At 43.4% G+C, this 15,724-nt stretch overlaps 1 long non-coding RNA gene across 1 annotated transcript; it reads right to left on the reverse strand.

Annotated features, from left to right (window-relative positions):
- Positions 1–4,641: 4,641 nt before the first annotated feature.
- On the reverse strand, positions 4,642–14,751 carry LOC129628646 (uncharacterized). The gene is made up of 3 exons (XR_008702841.1): positions 14,446–14,751; positions 8,502–8,562; positions 4,642–4,915 (listed from the first exon to the last, which is right to left on the reverse strand). It is a non-coding gene; the product is annotated as an uncharacterized LOC129628646 (long non-coding RNA).
- Positions 14,752–15,724: the final 973 nt, after the last annotated feature.

Here is a 15,724-nt window from a genome sequence, read left to right on the forward strand (position 1 = left end):
AATGTTGTTAAAGAGTTGACTTACTTAAAAAATCATTCATTCATATATTGAATAATATATTTTTTGGACAATGTGATGTTAGGACCGTGGGTCATATGTTGTAATATATTTAATATACATTTAACAAACTGTATTTCTTTTCTTTGGCCTATGAGCTATACTGAAAGCTGACCCAAAGATGCCCAGTTTTCCTGTGGATTTCTAGAATTAGAAACTAATGAATAAAATTCTATTTCAGAAAAAAATGTAGTATATTTGCTTTCAGTTTTCATTAATATATCTAGTTCAGAAATAAAAAGATAAATGGATGAGTCTGAAAAAGAAGAATGGCTGAAATCATAAAAGTGATTCTAGAATGGAAACCATATTCCATCCATAATTCAAATTGATTCTAGAAATGGATGGCTTAGGTAAAATTAATGACTGGATCCTGAACTTGGAGAAGCAGCCACTTCAGAGGAAAGGTCATGAGTGTGGGGTCAGAGAAAACAGTTCTTTACCTTCTACTACTTTGGGGAATTGCATCTTTGTGTCCATATCTGTAGAACTGAAAGGCATAATCTCAAACTCATAGGTAAAGAGGATTAAGTAAGAGCACCCACTTCATCATTCATTGCACCCTCTTATTTTACAGATGAGGAATGTTAAGTCCAGCATGGTGAAAATGGACTTGGAACCCACATGTCTTGCTTGAGTCACTATTCTTCAAGCACAAAAGCTGGGAACCCAGGTTCTGGAGTTGGAGGGCTGTTACAGTTTTGGTTCTGCCAGCCTCTGACACCATGACCTTGAGCAAATGGCATACATTCTCTGTCTCATTTTCCATACCTGTAGAGTGGGGACGGTAACTGTCTAATTCAAGATCAAGTATGGTAATTAAAAAGTCAAACTAAGGGTGGTATCTGGCACATTGCAAGCTCTCAGTAATTGTTCTCTATTATAAGCAGTGGTCCCCAAACCAATTCTTATGATTGTCTTTATTTGACACTCAGTAAATTTTTACACTTGGACCATCACTAGAGGGAGGATTAGAAAATTATATCTCAGACATTTTGGAGCAGGGAATTTCTGCAGCGGGGGAGGGCTTAAAAGGAAGAGAAAGAGGAGATGGGGGTTCCGGAAAAAGCTGGGCATGGAGGTGCGGTTCTGACGGAGGAGACTGGCAAAAAGTGAGCACAAAGGCAGTGCAACACCCTGGTAACAGCGTCATTTGTTGAGCACTTCTTGTATGCTAGGCTCTGTGCCTCATCATTATTAGATTCTGCCTCTGAAAAATGGGAGCAATAATTATACTTCTTTTATAAGAGTTGTTGTGAGTACTTTGTGTGATGCTATGTGTCAAAGTACTGCCAGTTCTAGATTTGGGAGACAAGGGCCTAAAGAACTCTGGATGGAGGTTTGTAACATTGTACAGGAGGCAGTTTCCAAAACCATCCCAAAGAAAAAGAAATGCATGAAGGCAAAGTGGTTGTCTGAGATGGCTTTGCAAATAGCTGAGGAAAGAAGGGAAGCAAAAACAAGGGAGAAAGGGAAATATATACCCAACTGAATGCAGAGTTCCAGAGAATAGCAAGGAGAGATAAGAAGGCCTTCTTAAATGAACAGTGCAAAGAAACATAGGAAAATAATAGAATGGAAAAAACTAGAGATCTCTTCAAGAAAATTAGAGATATCAAGGAAACATTTCATGCAAGGATAGGCATGATAAAGGAAAGAAATGGTAAGGACCTAACAGACGCAGAAGAGATTAAGAAGAGGTGGAAAGAATGCACAGAAGAACTATACAAGAAAACTCTCAACTACACAGATACTAAGCTATTTAAAATCCTAAAAGATGATGCTGTTAAAGTGCTGCACACAACATGTCAGCAAATTTGGAAAACTCAGCAGTGGCCACAGGACTGGAAAAGGTTAGTTTTCATTTCAATCCTAAAGAAGGGCAATGCCAAAGAATTTTCAAACTACTGCACAATTGCACTCATTTCACATGCTAGCAAGGTTATGCTCTTTCAAGCTTTAGCAGTACATAAACTGAGAACTTCCAGATGTACAAGGTAGGTTTCAAAAAGGCAGAGGAGCTAGAGATCAAGTTGCCAACCTCCATTGGATCATAGAGAAAGCAAGGGAGTTCCAGAGAAATATCTACTTCTGCTTCACTTTCTACGCTAAAACCTTTGATTGTGTGGATCACAACAAACTGGATAATTCTTAAAGAGCTAGGAGTGCCAGAACACCTTACCTGTCTTCCGAGAAACTTGTATGCAGGTCAAGAAGCAACAGTTAGAATCTTACATAGAACAACAAACTGGTTCAAAATTGGGAAAATAGTACAACAAGGCTATATATTGTCACCCTACTTATTTAACGTCTGGAGAAGGAAATGGCAACCCACTCCAGTATTCCTGCCTGGAGTATCCCATAGACAGAGGAGTCTGGCAAGCTACAGTCCATGGGGTTGCATAGAGTCGGACACAACTGAGCAACTAATACACACACACTTATTTAACTACTATGCAGAGTACATCATGCAAAATACTGGGCTGGATGAATCACAAGCTGAAATCAAGATTGCTAGGAAAAATATCAGCAATCTCAGACAAGCAGATGATACCACTCTAATGGCAGAAAGTGAAGAAGAACTAAAAAGCCTCTTGATGAGGGTGAAAAAGGACAGTGAAAAAGCTGGCTTAAAACTGAACATTCAAAAAACTAAGATCATGGCATTTGGTCCCATCACTTCGTGGCAGATAGAAGGGAAAAAGTGGAAACAGTGGCAGATTTTATTTTCTTGGGCTCCAAAATCACTGTGGACGGTGACTGCAACCATGCAATTAAAAGAGGCTCGCTCCTTGGAAGAAAAGATATAACAAACCTGTCTAGCAGAGACATCAGTTTGCCAACAAAGGTCTGTATAGTCAAAGAATGCTTTCTCCAGAAGTCATGTATGGATGTGAGGTCCAACTGAGGCTGAGCACCAAAGAACTGATGGTTTTGGTGCTGGAGAAGACTATTGAGAGCCCCTTGGACTGTGAGATCAAACTGGTCAACCCTAAAGGAAATCAACCCGGAATATTCATTGGAAGGATTGTTGATGAAACTGAAGCTCCAATACTTTGGCCACCTGATGTGAAGAGCCAACTCATTGGAAAAGAATCTGATGTTGGAAAAGATTGAAAGCAAAAGGAGAAAGAGGTGGTAGAGGATAAGATGGTTAGATAACATCACTGACACAATGGACATGAGTCTGAGCAAACTCTGGGAGACACTGGAGGACAGAAGAGTCTGGTGTGCTACAGTCCATGAGGTTGCGAAGAGTCAGACTTGTCTTAGTAACTGAACAACAACAGCAACAACCTGTGTCAAATATTTGAACAGTGAGTGCCTGACATACAATATAAAGTCAGTTGTTACTATTACTATTATTAAATCCCTCATGTTTCAGATGAGGAATGCTTAGTAACACAAAGCATGGAGCTACTAGGTGGCAGAAACCACTTGTTTTCTGACTGTGAGGCTCTAAACTATATAGAGTACCCAAGGCAAGTAGAGTCTTCCATCCTCCTCCTTGCACTCAGCCCTGCCTCTCCACCTTCCAATGATGCCAAGATGGGCTCTGCCATCACTTGGACCTGGAAGGGAGTCTTGGCTGTGTAATCTAGGCAATTCACTTCCCCCACAACTCCTTTTGCTCATCTTTGAAGTGGAGGATGGTATATTTCATAGGAATTTCATGGGAATTCAATAAAATGTTCTGAGTACAGTTGTTTAGCCCAATTGGCAGATGAAAAGTACTGAGTGGGTATTACATTGTTATTATAAAGTGGGCTCTTGGGTTCTTCTCGGCTAAAGTTCCCAGCCGCTGACATTTCCATACTTAACCTTTATACTGGAACAGTCTGTGACAAAAGGAAACTCTCAGAAACCTAGGCTTTGACAGCTCTCTCGCTGTCTTTGTAATATGCCATTTTTTAATTCAACACCGTGGGAAGCAATGTGGCTATCTCTTCCAGCTTCTAAATTCATTGATGGTATCAGTCGGTGATGAAATGTCAGAGCGCTTGGATCCAACTGTCCCACTGCTGGTCTTCTGGCTTTCCCTGGGTGAATGGTAACATTTTCAAATGGATAAAAATCTCCAGGCAACGTCGCTCTCCTCCTCCAGAGCAGATTTATTACGGAGTGGTTGGCATTTCCACATGCTCTGCATTTGTCAGTGTCAGATTCGTATGCGTTCTTAGGTCTCTATACATATACAGGCATAATTTAAATGGCAGGCGAACAAAGGCTATTTTTCTAGCTTGGAGATATTCCAAAAGATCTTTGCATTTCATCTATTTTTAAATGTTTGTGTAATTTAAAAGTATGGTAATATCAAATGGTAGAGGGGAATACTGAATATTCAGCTTCCAGCAACTGATCACATGCCACGTGCCAGGCACTTTTTATGCAATATTGTATTTAACTGTGGGATGCATATGCATTATTTTTGGTCTATATAAGGGGAAACTGAGGCTCAATGAGACGAGCTACTTGTTAAAGTCACACATACACACACATGAAAATCATACTAGTTGAGGGTGATGAGTGTGGGACAAACCACTTTATTTTATATTTTCTCTTTCTGCCATTTTATCACAGCTTCTTCAGCAGAATAAACTATTTACAGAGCACCTTACCAGATGCCAAGCACCCTGCAAGTATCTGGTGACGCAGCAGTGGAAAAAAACAAGCAGCAATTCCTGCCTTCAAGGAACTTACACTCTAGTGGACAAACAATACATTCTGGGATGTGGTGAAAAGTTCACATTCTCTGGATAGGATGAGATGGAAGAACAGGCAGCATACGAGGATGGCTGAGAGCGTGGTTTCTGTTCATTCCCAGATCGCACCAGAATGAGACATGTTCAGGGTAGGCCTTTGACAAAAGTTTGAAAAGAGTGATGGTGTTAAGCTGTGACAGTTCCAGCCAACTCTCTATTCTCTCCCCTGCCACGTTTAGATTGCTCAGGGTTCAGATGGTAAAGAATCTGCCTGCAATGCAGGAGACCTGGGTTTGATTCCTGCGTTGGGAAGATCTGGAGAAGGGTGGCAACCCACTCCAGTATTCTTGCCTGGGAAATCCCAAGGACAGAGGAGAGTGGTGGGCTACTGTCCATGGGGTCACAAAGAGTCGGACACTACTGAGCGACTAACACACACTATTGTTCCTCTAGGGCAAGTAGAGATAAAGTGGGCTATTGGCATCCCTGGTGGCTCAGACAATAAAGAATCTGCCTGCAATGCAGGAAACCCGGGTTCCATCCCTGGGTCAGGAAGATCCCCTGGAGAAGGGAATGGCTACCCACTCCAGTATTCTTGCCTGGAGAATCCCATGGACAGAGGAGCCTGGCGGGCTGCAGTCCATGGAGTTGCAAAAAGTCAGACATGACTAAGTGACTAAGCATGCGCATACACACACACACACATACACACACACACTGAGCAGCAAGCCATGGGGCGAGGCATTGTCAGGGTAGTGACGTTGGAGGAGTGGGAGTTTCAGGATGCATCGAGGAGGTGCTCAGTAAACAACAGAGGCACACTGTGGCCACAAGCACTCCTTTCCTCAAAATTCTGCAGTGGAGTAAATGGGGAAAGAACAACTTATCTTCCTGTTATTTTCAAAAGTAGGACTACTAACTATCATTGATGCAGCCATGTCTCTGTGTCAGGCAGTGTGTTACATACTGTGTGTGCACTGTCTCATTTAATTCCAAAAGAAAAAAAATGAAATCGAGACTCAGAGAAGCTAGTGAATGGAGAAATTGAGATTCAACCCTGAAACTCTGCCACCTTACACTGAGCTGCCTTAGTCCCCCAGAAAGCTTTAAGGAGAATTAGAATTAATTCATGATTTGCTCTGTCTTCTTATTCTTGCATCTCAAAGTGTGGTCTGTGGACCAGCAGCATTGAGATCTTGTCAGAAATGCAGGGTCTCAGGCCCCAACCCAGACCTGCTGCTGCTGCTAAGTCGCTTCAGTCATGTCCGACTCTGTGCGACCCCATAGACGGCAGCTCACGAGGCTCCCCTGTCCTTGGGATTCTCCAGGCAAGAACACTGGAGTGGGTTGCCATTTCCTTCTCCAATGCATGAAAGTGAAAAGTGAAAGTGAAGTCGCTCAGTCGTGTCCGACTCTTAGTGACCCCATGGACTGTAGCCTACCAGGCTCCTCCGTCCATGGGATTTTCCAGGCAAGAGTATTGGAGTGGGGCGCCATTGCCTTCTCCGCAAACCAGACCTATGAATTGGAATTTGCTTTCTGCTGAGACTCCTGGGCAGACTGCGGTTTCAGATGCACTGCTCTGTATCTCTGCCCAAAGATATGACATAAACACTTCAGAAGATGGTGGGCACATATTTCTCTCTGCCTCCAAAAATGATCATTTCTAGAATTGAATTGATGGCTATTGTTAAATTTAATCAAGAAGTGGACGTTTTAAAAACTTATCTGGGCATCTGTTAAGTAAAATGGAAATGGAGGAACCACTGAGTGATCTAAGAAGTTAGCTGAAATATAGAGGGAAATTTTCTGTTTAAAGTTTGTTTTTCTAGGCTTTCTAGGAAAGGGGTGCTCATCGTTAATGACTTTCTTTACGAGAATTAAGATCATATAGTGGGAATTTCAGATCATATGACAGCAGTTTGGAGAATGAATAGGGTGTGGGGTGCAGCCCATTAACCTGGATATAGGATAAAATGTGGTAGGTTTGAGCTTTTATCTCAAATTTGTCCACAAATTCACTTTATAGTCTTGGGCAAGTCATCAAAAGCTCTCTACCTGGTGGTCTTGGCCTGGGAACTTCAGCACAACGTGGGAGTGTTTTTATGCTATTATAAGGATAAAAAGGGAAACCAGTTTTAAAGGCAGGAACATTAAGTAGGTTAGTATTCTGGAACCTCAAAAATTCATACGAGCAGTCTAAATTGTTAGTCCCTTTCATCAAGCAATAACCCAATCAATCAAGCCATTAAAAAGAATTTATTGGAAAGTTGCCGTGTGCTTGGAGTACAAAAGGAGGAATACTCCTGGGGGCAGACAGCAGTAATTATGAATCACTTTCAGTCTGCTCACGGCTCCAAAAGCACTAAGCAGAGCGATGAGCGTAAAGATGCTGTGACGACAGGACCTGGGCACAGGGGATTAGGTGGGTGGCTGGGAGAGGACTGCGTTTCTTTTCCTGTTGGCTCCCGGCCTCACCCTTCTTGCCTAACATCTAGAGCAGAGTATTCCAAGGCCTGTTGAGCATCCGCCCTGGAACTCAGATGGAGGTCAGGCGCCACACTATGAAGGCAGAGAGAGTAAGGGCTTGGAGTCCCTTAGCCCTTCTCTCCCTTCTCCACTCAGTCCCACTGGTCCTAACCAATGACCTGAGTGATTTCTTGTCTCCCTGCCCTCCACATTACATTCATTAGCTTGAGCCCTCTGTCTTTAGGCCTTCCTGATCCAGGATAGATCAGGTCCCTTGCGTCCTCAGCAACATTTAATGCCTCTTCATCAGCTTTGCAAGTCCCACTGCCTTAGCCTGGCATTCGGGGTTCTCTGTGACTTGGCCTCACAGTCTTTCTAGTTTTACTCTGTCTGTCTCTTCCCAATCTCCAGCCATGTAGGTATGATCATCATGTCCATATATACCATGTGTATATCCACCTCCACACCTTTGTACTAACTGTTTCATTCTCCTTAGACTGCATCTTCAGATCCACTCCTCAACTCTCAGAATCTTCCTTCCACCTTGCATAGGTTTACACTTGAAGTCATGGAGACTTGGTCTCCATGAAGACCTAGGAATACTTTCCTTATTTTCAACTTACAGCCTTTCTGAGTCTGTCCCACATTATGATTGATCAAAATCTGTTTTTCCTTTGTCAGGCTGTGGGATCCCAGAGCATAGTAGCCTTAACTTTGTGTCCTTGGAGGCTAACCCAGTCCATGCTTTTAATTGAAGAACAATCCAGAGCAAGGGCCACTGCTCTTGGCAGGCTATAGGAATCTACACACTTAGTATAAAGAAGTACTGGAGGGTCTCTTCATACTAAGACAGACACTAGTTGTGTGATAAAGGAAAGATGAATTAACCTCTCTGAGCCTGTATTATCCATGGTAAAATGGAGGTAGTGATGACGTCTGCTTTACAGGGTTATTGCAAGGATGACTGTAACTGCAGGAACAGGCAGTTCTTGCTGTCTGAACGTTTACAGTTCAGTGACCTTTACACTTTCTCCTCCCCAGGCCCCTTCCCTCCCACCAGACTTCTCCTACACACTCTTCAGGTCCCAACTCTGAGGTCACCTTTTCACCAAGTGCTCCCACCCTCCCCCACATCTGTGGGAAGTGCCCCTGGTGTGTCTTCTCAACAAGACCCTGGCTTTCCCCTGTCACTCGCCCATCTCACTGTGAGGTCATTCCTTATAGATACACCAATAACTAGGGCAAGAACAATAATTTTTGTTGAACTCTTACCGTGTGCCAGGGTCCATACTGGGTGTTTTTCATGGTATCTTATTCAGTCTCCATTATGACCCTATGAAGTAAGGTTTTCCATTTTACAGGGGAAGAAACAGGATAGACTAGATTCAATAAATTGTTCAAGATCACCCAGTTAGTGTCAGGACTGGGATTCAAATCCACCTTGGTCTAACTGGGGGCCCATGTTCTCAATGCCAAGCTCAACGCTCCCTGAACCAAGTTCCTGAATATGCTAAAGCAAACAAATCCCGAAAAGCAAAACCACAAAACAGAGCAATGTTTAAAATCAGTGTTCATTAAATGGATAGGCACTGTAAGAATCTCCACCTTTCCTTCTTTTTTTTGCCCAGGAGGGTTTAGGGGAGATAAGGGAAGAGCCTGCTTCTCCGGTTTGCAGCATGGTTGGGACTGAGCTCATTAGAAACCCACGGAAGTGAATTAAAGAAACATGGCTTGTGCCAGCCTACCTAGCCACATTTTAGGTTCCTGGGGCATATGGGCACCAGCTCATTTAAAAAGCATTTTTAACAAAAGCACACAACAGAAATGTTCAACATATGTTAGAGTAGGTAGGGATTCATGGAATCCTAAATCAACTTGCTTTTTATAGCCCTCTGGAAAGGGGCAAATGAGTGCAAGCCCTTTTCTCCTTCAGGGTACGGAAGGAGAGGCCAGGCTGAGGAGCTGGGCTGGAGTGGCCAGTATCAGTGCTGTGGGTTGGAGGGTCCCAAGCCCCCAGCCCCTACCCTCTGACAGGTTCCCAGCCCCCATGTCTCTCCCACCCACCTGCCACATCGTTTGAAATATGCCCTTGCATGCTCATTCTCTCCAAGACAGTGCCAACTCTAAGCAACCATTCCCAGAAAAGGTTTTTAAAAGGATGACATAAGTAATACATGCTAATTAGAAAATAGGTTTAAAGGGGAAAAATCATCCTTATTCTCACTTTTTAAAGTAAAACATTTTGATGTCTATCCTTCTAGTTATTTTTGTTATTAATTAGATGTATACTGATATAATATGTATACAATGTTACATATATGATATAATATATATACACATAGATATACGTGTGTATATATATATTTGTATTTATTTCCTTTACCAATTGTGATTATATTAAATGTTTTATAATTTGCCCCCCCATTTAATACTACCATTTCAAGTCAATAGTATACATTTACATCATCATTTTTAATAGCTCTGTGGTCTTCAGATGAATGGCTTATCACAATTTATTTAACAATCCAGTGTGGCTGGACATTTAGGTTGTCTAACCAGCTGCTGTTGTCATTAACACCTCCAGGAACATCCTCGTTTACTCCACTCTGAGCACCTGTCTTATTACTTCTTGAAACAAATTCCCCAGGTACCCTATCTTAAAAACGAATGACAAATTACCACTGGGTGTTGTAATCACTATTTAATAGGTTGCTGTGAACTTGTTCAGAGGCTCCTTTTTTAAAAAAAAAAAGTAACAGTTATGAGCTCTGACCAAAAAAAAAGGAGGCTTGGTTGGGTGTTTGGGAGAAGAGGGGACAGAAGGAAGAATACCTTAGGGGTGTAAAAACATCACTAGAGGAAGGTAGGACTTGGTGCCATTCCACTAACTCAGAGTTGTAGGATCAGACTGAGGATATTGGATCAAATAAAAGAAAAACAACAACACCTCTTCCTCAAAACACACACACACACAACAGACAGCAGAGATGTGAAGCCTTCACCCTTTTCCTCCCTAAATTGCAGTTTTGCCACTTTTCGACCTTTGGCCTGAAATCTTAGCGTGACCATCATTGTTGACCTTTTGGAAAATATCTTAGCAGTTAAAGAGCCACAAAAATATTTCCACTATTTGATTCAGTAATAGTACTTCTGGAAATACATCCTAAGGAACTAACTTCAAGGAAAGATAAAGCTATGTGCATAAAGATGTTCCTTACAGGGACTTCCCTGGTGGTCCAGTGGCTAAGACTCCATGCTCGCAACGCAGGGAGCCTGGGTTCAATCCCTGGTTGGGGAACTAGAAACTGCATGCTGCAACTAACACCCAGTGCAGTCGAATAAATAAAAAATATTTTGAAAAGATAAAAAAGACATTCTTTACAGACTTACTAAAAGTAAAAAACTTTTACTCAATGAAAATAGTCACAGTTAAGTAGATTATGATACAGCTACCTGCCAGAGTAGCATATAGCCATCTGATACTCACTAGCTATGTGACCTTGGGCAAATTATTTAACCTTTCTTTTCTGTTAAATGGAAAAGACCCTGATGCTGGGAAAGATTGAGGGCAGGAGGAGAAGGGGGCAACAGAGGATGAGATGGTTGGATAGCATCACTGATTCTAATGAACTTGAGTTTGAACTAACTCTGGGAGATAATGAAGGTCAGGGAAGTCTTGTGTACTGCAGTCCATGGGGTTGCAAAGAGTTGGACACGACTTGGTGACTGAACAACAACAGCAATCTATTAAATGGGGGTAATAATATTTGTTATTGTAGGCTTGTTGTCAGAATTGAGATAATATTTGAAGAGTACCCAGCATGATGTCTGATACATTATAAGATCTGAATAAATAGCAGGTGTGTATGGCACCCCACTCCAGTACTCTTGCCTGGAAAATCCCATGGACGGAGGAGCCTGGTGGGCTGCAGTCCATGGGGTCGTGAAGAGTCGGGCACAACTGAGCGACTTCACTTTCACTTTTCACTTTCATGCATTGGAGAAGAAATGGCGACCCACTCCAGTATTCTTGCCTGGAGAATCCCAGAGACAGAGGAGCCTAGTGGGCTGCCATCTATGGGGTCGCACAGAGTCGGACACGACTGAAGCGACTTAGCAGCAGCAGCAGCAGCAGCATACAAAGTATATGTTGCATTTATGGAAATTAGTGTGAGCTAATAAAAAATTGCCTCCAAAAGCATATACCTACCTGTTAGTCTTGGAGAATTCCTGCATCTGGAACCGAATATCTTTTTTGTCTCAGGAAGACTCTGTGGCTTCCCAGTTTCAAGACCACGAGACTCAGTTATGTCAATGCCCAGAGGTGTCAAAACTTAGAGTCTGTCTTCACTTTAAATGAAATTAATGAAAACCTGGGGTAGATACTAAAGTGATAATTACTGAGAGAAATAGAAATATTTGTAGAACAGAGACATCTGTCCCAGACTATGATGCTTTCTCTGCCCAGAGGCAAGGAGCAGAGGAAGTCAAAGCAGAAGGCGAAGCTGCACTGTGGGATGAAATTACAGGGAGCAACAAGCCATAATGAGAGAAGTAACCCAAATGTCCATCGATGGAAAAATAGCTCGACAAAATGTGGTATATACATGAGATAGACTACTACCCAGTGTTAAAAAGGAATAGAATTCTGATGAATGCCCCAACATGGATGAACCTTTTATGCAAAGTGAAGCAAAACAGACACAAAGAACAAATACTGTAGGATTCCAATTATATGAGGTGTCTGGAAGAGGCAAATTCTTAGAGACAGAAAGTAGACTGGAAGTTACCAGGGGCTGGGTGGGGGAGGGGGTGGGAAAGGACTTGCTGTTTTACAGATATGGACTTTCTGTCTGGGATGCTGGTAAACTTCTGGAAACAGACGGTAGAGATGGCGGCACAACACTGTGAGTGTACTTAATGCCACTGAATCGTACACTTACAAGGGGTTAAAACTTAAAGTTCTATACTATGTATATTTTATCATGAAAAAAATCCCCCGGATTTAATGGGAGATAATGTAGCATGGTTTTTAATAGCATGGGTTCTGATGCCAGGCTGTCCAGATTCATGGTCCGGTTCTACCTTTTTACTAGCTATGTGTCATTGAACAAATTACTTACATTTTTCATTATTCATTTGCCAAATGGGGACCATAATAATATCCACCTCCCAGAGTTGTCATGAGGATTAAAGTGAGTAGGTCTATATAAAGTGTGTGCACGCTTAGTTGCTCAGTCACATCCGACTCTTTGCGACCCCATGGACTGTAGCCGCCACTCTCCTCTGTCCATGGGATTCCCCAGGCAAGAATACTGGGAGTGGGTTGCCATTTCCTCCTCCAGGGGATCTTCCCAACCCAGGGATTGAACGTGAGTCTGCTGCATCTCCTGCATTGCAGGTGGATTCTTTACCACTGAACCATCAGGGACGGAGAAGGCAATGGCATCCCACTCCAGTACTCTTGCTTGGAAAATCCCATGGACTGAGGAGCCTGGTAGGCTGCAGACCATGGTCGCTAAGAGTCAGAAAAGACTGGAAGACTTCACTTTCACTTTCCACTTTCATGCATTGGAGAAGGAAATGGCAACCCACTCCAGTGTTCTTGCCTGGAGAATCCCAGGGATGGAGGAGCCTGGTGGGCTGCCGTCTATGGGGTGGCACAGAGTTGGACACGACTGAAGCGACTTAGCAGCAGCAGCAACAGAACCATCAGGGAAGCTCTCTACATAAACACTTAGTGCTGGAACAATCCTGGGCACACAGTGTGTCCTACACAATTGCTAGCCAAAAAAAAGTAACTTTCTTAGTTTTTCGTGTGAGATCAATACAATGAGGATCAGAAATACAAAGTCAGTGGGACTGGAGTACTATCTTTGTGCAGCAGATCTACAGGGAGTCATAAGGTTACTTGATAAACAAGGAACCAGAAGAAAGGAGATAGAGAAATTGTGTATCTAAATAGTTTCCAGCTAAGACAGCCTGATTTTATCATAGGGATTGATCTGCCAGCAACACTGAAAACACTCAAAACCCATTGACTAAAGCTCTGCATTTCCCAAGAGGGTGTGGGGCAGAGTGTCTGGGGCTTGCTTTGGTCACTGTCCTTTGTCAGCACTTCCAAGATTGACTGGCTCCTTTCCAAGCACGTGAACATGACAATTCCTTGGGGTGACCTGCCTCTTTCTGCTCCATTCTAACATGCATTATCTCTACAGTTTAGTTCCTTGAGAGACTTGCATTTCTCTGGAAGGATACATGAGAAAAGAGAAAAAACAGCAGACTGATCTACTGGTAGTTACAGAACTGTGAGTAAAATATTTGGAGCTCTGTTGCTGGAGCTATGTGAAAGTGAAAGGCATTCAGTCGTGTCTGATTCTTTGAGATCCCATGGACTGTACAGTCCACGGAATTCTCCAGGCCAGAATACTGGACTGGGTAGCTGTTCCCTTCTCCAGGGGATCTTCCCAGCCCAGGGATCGAACCCAGGTCTCCGGCATTGCAGGCAGATCTTTACCAACTGAGCTATGAAGGAAACCCGTGTTCTAGTGGCTGTAAAATTTTAAAAACAGATTTAAAATAAATCATTGTTGCCTGGTATTTTCCTATTTGTAAGCGATTTTCAGCTGGATATGTCTGACTGTTCAGAGCACTGCATGCGGCATGAATAATGAGATATGAAGATGAGACTGGAGCAGGCCACTGGGTCCCATGTTCATTCCAGCCTGTAACCCATCTCTGAGTTGTAATGAGGGACTTGCAGTGTCTGAATGTGTGATGAGCCCCATTCACTTGCTTTTACACTCTGATACACAGCTGATGAACTTCTCCCTCTGAGTGGTTCAAAGAAAGTGAAAGTGAAAGTGAAGTCGCTCAGTCGTGTCCGACTCTTTGCGACCTCATGGGCTGTAGCCTACCAGGCTCCTCCCTCCATGGGATTCTCCAGGCAAGAGTACTGGAGTGGGTTGCCATTTCCTTCTCCAGGGGATCTTCCCGACCCAGGGACCAAACTCGGGTCTCCCGCATTCTAAGCATACACTTTAACCTCTCAGCCACCAAGGCTTTTATGGATTGAAGTATCTTCAAAACCAGCAACGCTGTGTATGCGTGTGTCTGCATGGCCACACCCCTCAGATTAAGAGCTGCTGCCGATGCTTTTAGGCTGTGATTCCCAGGTGTGGCTCCACCTGGATGAGTGGGGAGCCTTAAACCTTACCTCGTCCTGAGCAGGGGCTGGATTTCCTAGGCTGGTTTTGGAGTCTGAGGTGGTCTCTACTTCTTGCGCATGGCTGGTGAGGACAGGGCGGCAGCAGCGGAGCTCAGGCTTCCTTAAAGCCAAACTGTCAGCATAGTCTTCACGTCCCTTGAGCCTGACTGGGCTGGGGTGCACGGGTCAACCTTGTTTCTGTGTCTCCATGCCCAAGGACTTTTCCCCCAGAACTTCAGCAGGCTGGAAGTGCTGGGGAATTAACACTCTTAGGAGAAGCCCTCAAGCAAGGATTCTTGGTAACTGGGGAATAAATATCCCAGCTTCTTCATCCCTGGGTTGTGACCATTACGAGGCATGTGTTTTGTATTTTCCCTGCGGGATTCAACCCCAATAGCTCACTGTGGTAACTGGCTCAATATGCACTTTCAACTTGCCCACGCCCCACTAGAGGTCCCAGAACCTCCCCAATACACTTGAGTTCCTGTCTCGAGTTCTGCTTCTGGGAGAACCCACAGTAAGATACAAGACCTTCAGAAAAAAAGAGCACATGACTTAAAGTAGAAGACCTGGGCTTAGTCCTGACTCTGTCACATGACTTCAGGTAACTGACTTCAGCCTCTCTGAGTTACAATTCCCATATTTACAAAAACCGGAGCTTAACATATTGGGTCGTTTGTAAAACCCGAGTGAGAATACGTAAGAGAAGGAGCTGAAGAAGACAAAGGTCTTTAGAGATGTCCATCATATTGTTCTATGTGGCTCTGCCCCTTCCCCTATTGTCTGCAGGAAGCCCCCCTAAGTATCCTCTATACTCTTCTCATCCTTATTCACATGAATATCCCATGTATAACTCAGGTGAATCAGGATGGTCATGAAAAACTTCAGCTTTTTAGTATTTTTGTGTCTAATTCTTACTTTATAATTCTCTCCATCCCTATTTTTATTATGAGAAACTTCAAACATAAATAAAAGTTGAAAGAGGACTTCCCTGGTGGTGCGGTGGATAAGAATCTGCCTGCCAATGCAGGGGACATGAGTTTGATCCCTGGTCCAGGAATATTCTACTTGCTGCAGAGCAACTAAGCCCGTGCGCTACAACTACTAAGTCTGTGGCCTGCGACTCCTGAGGCCTGAGTGTCCAGAGCCCATGCTCTGCAACAAGAGAGGCCACCGCAGTGAGAAGCCAGCAATGAAGAGTAGCCCCACTCACCGCAACTAGAGAAAACCCACACAAAAGCAATGAAGACCCAATATAGCCATAAATCAGATCAGATCAGATCAGATC

This window comes from Bubalus kerabau, chromosome 15 (assembly GCF_029407905.1).
Source record: "Bubalus kerabau isolate K-KA32 ecotype Philippines breed swamp buffalo chromosome 15, PCC_UOA_SB_1v2, whole genome shotgun sequence".
Classification (NCBI taxonomy): domain Eukaryota; kingdom Metazoa; phylum Chordata; class Mammalia; order Artiodactyla; family Bovidae; genus Bubalus; species Bubalus kerabau.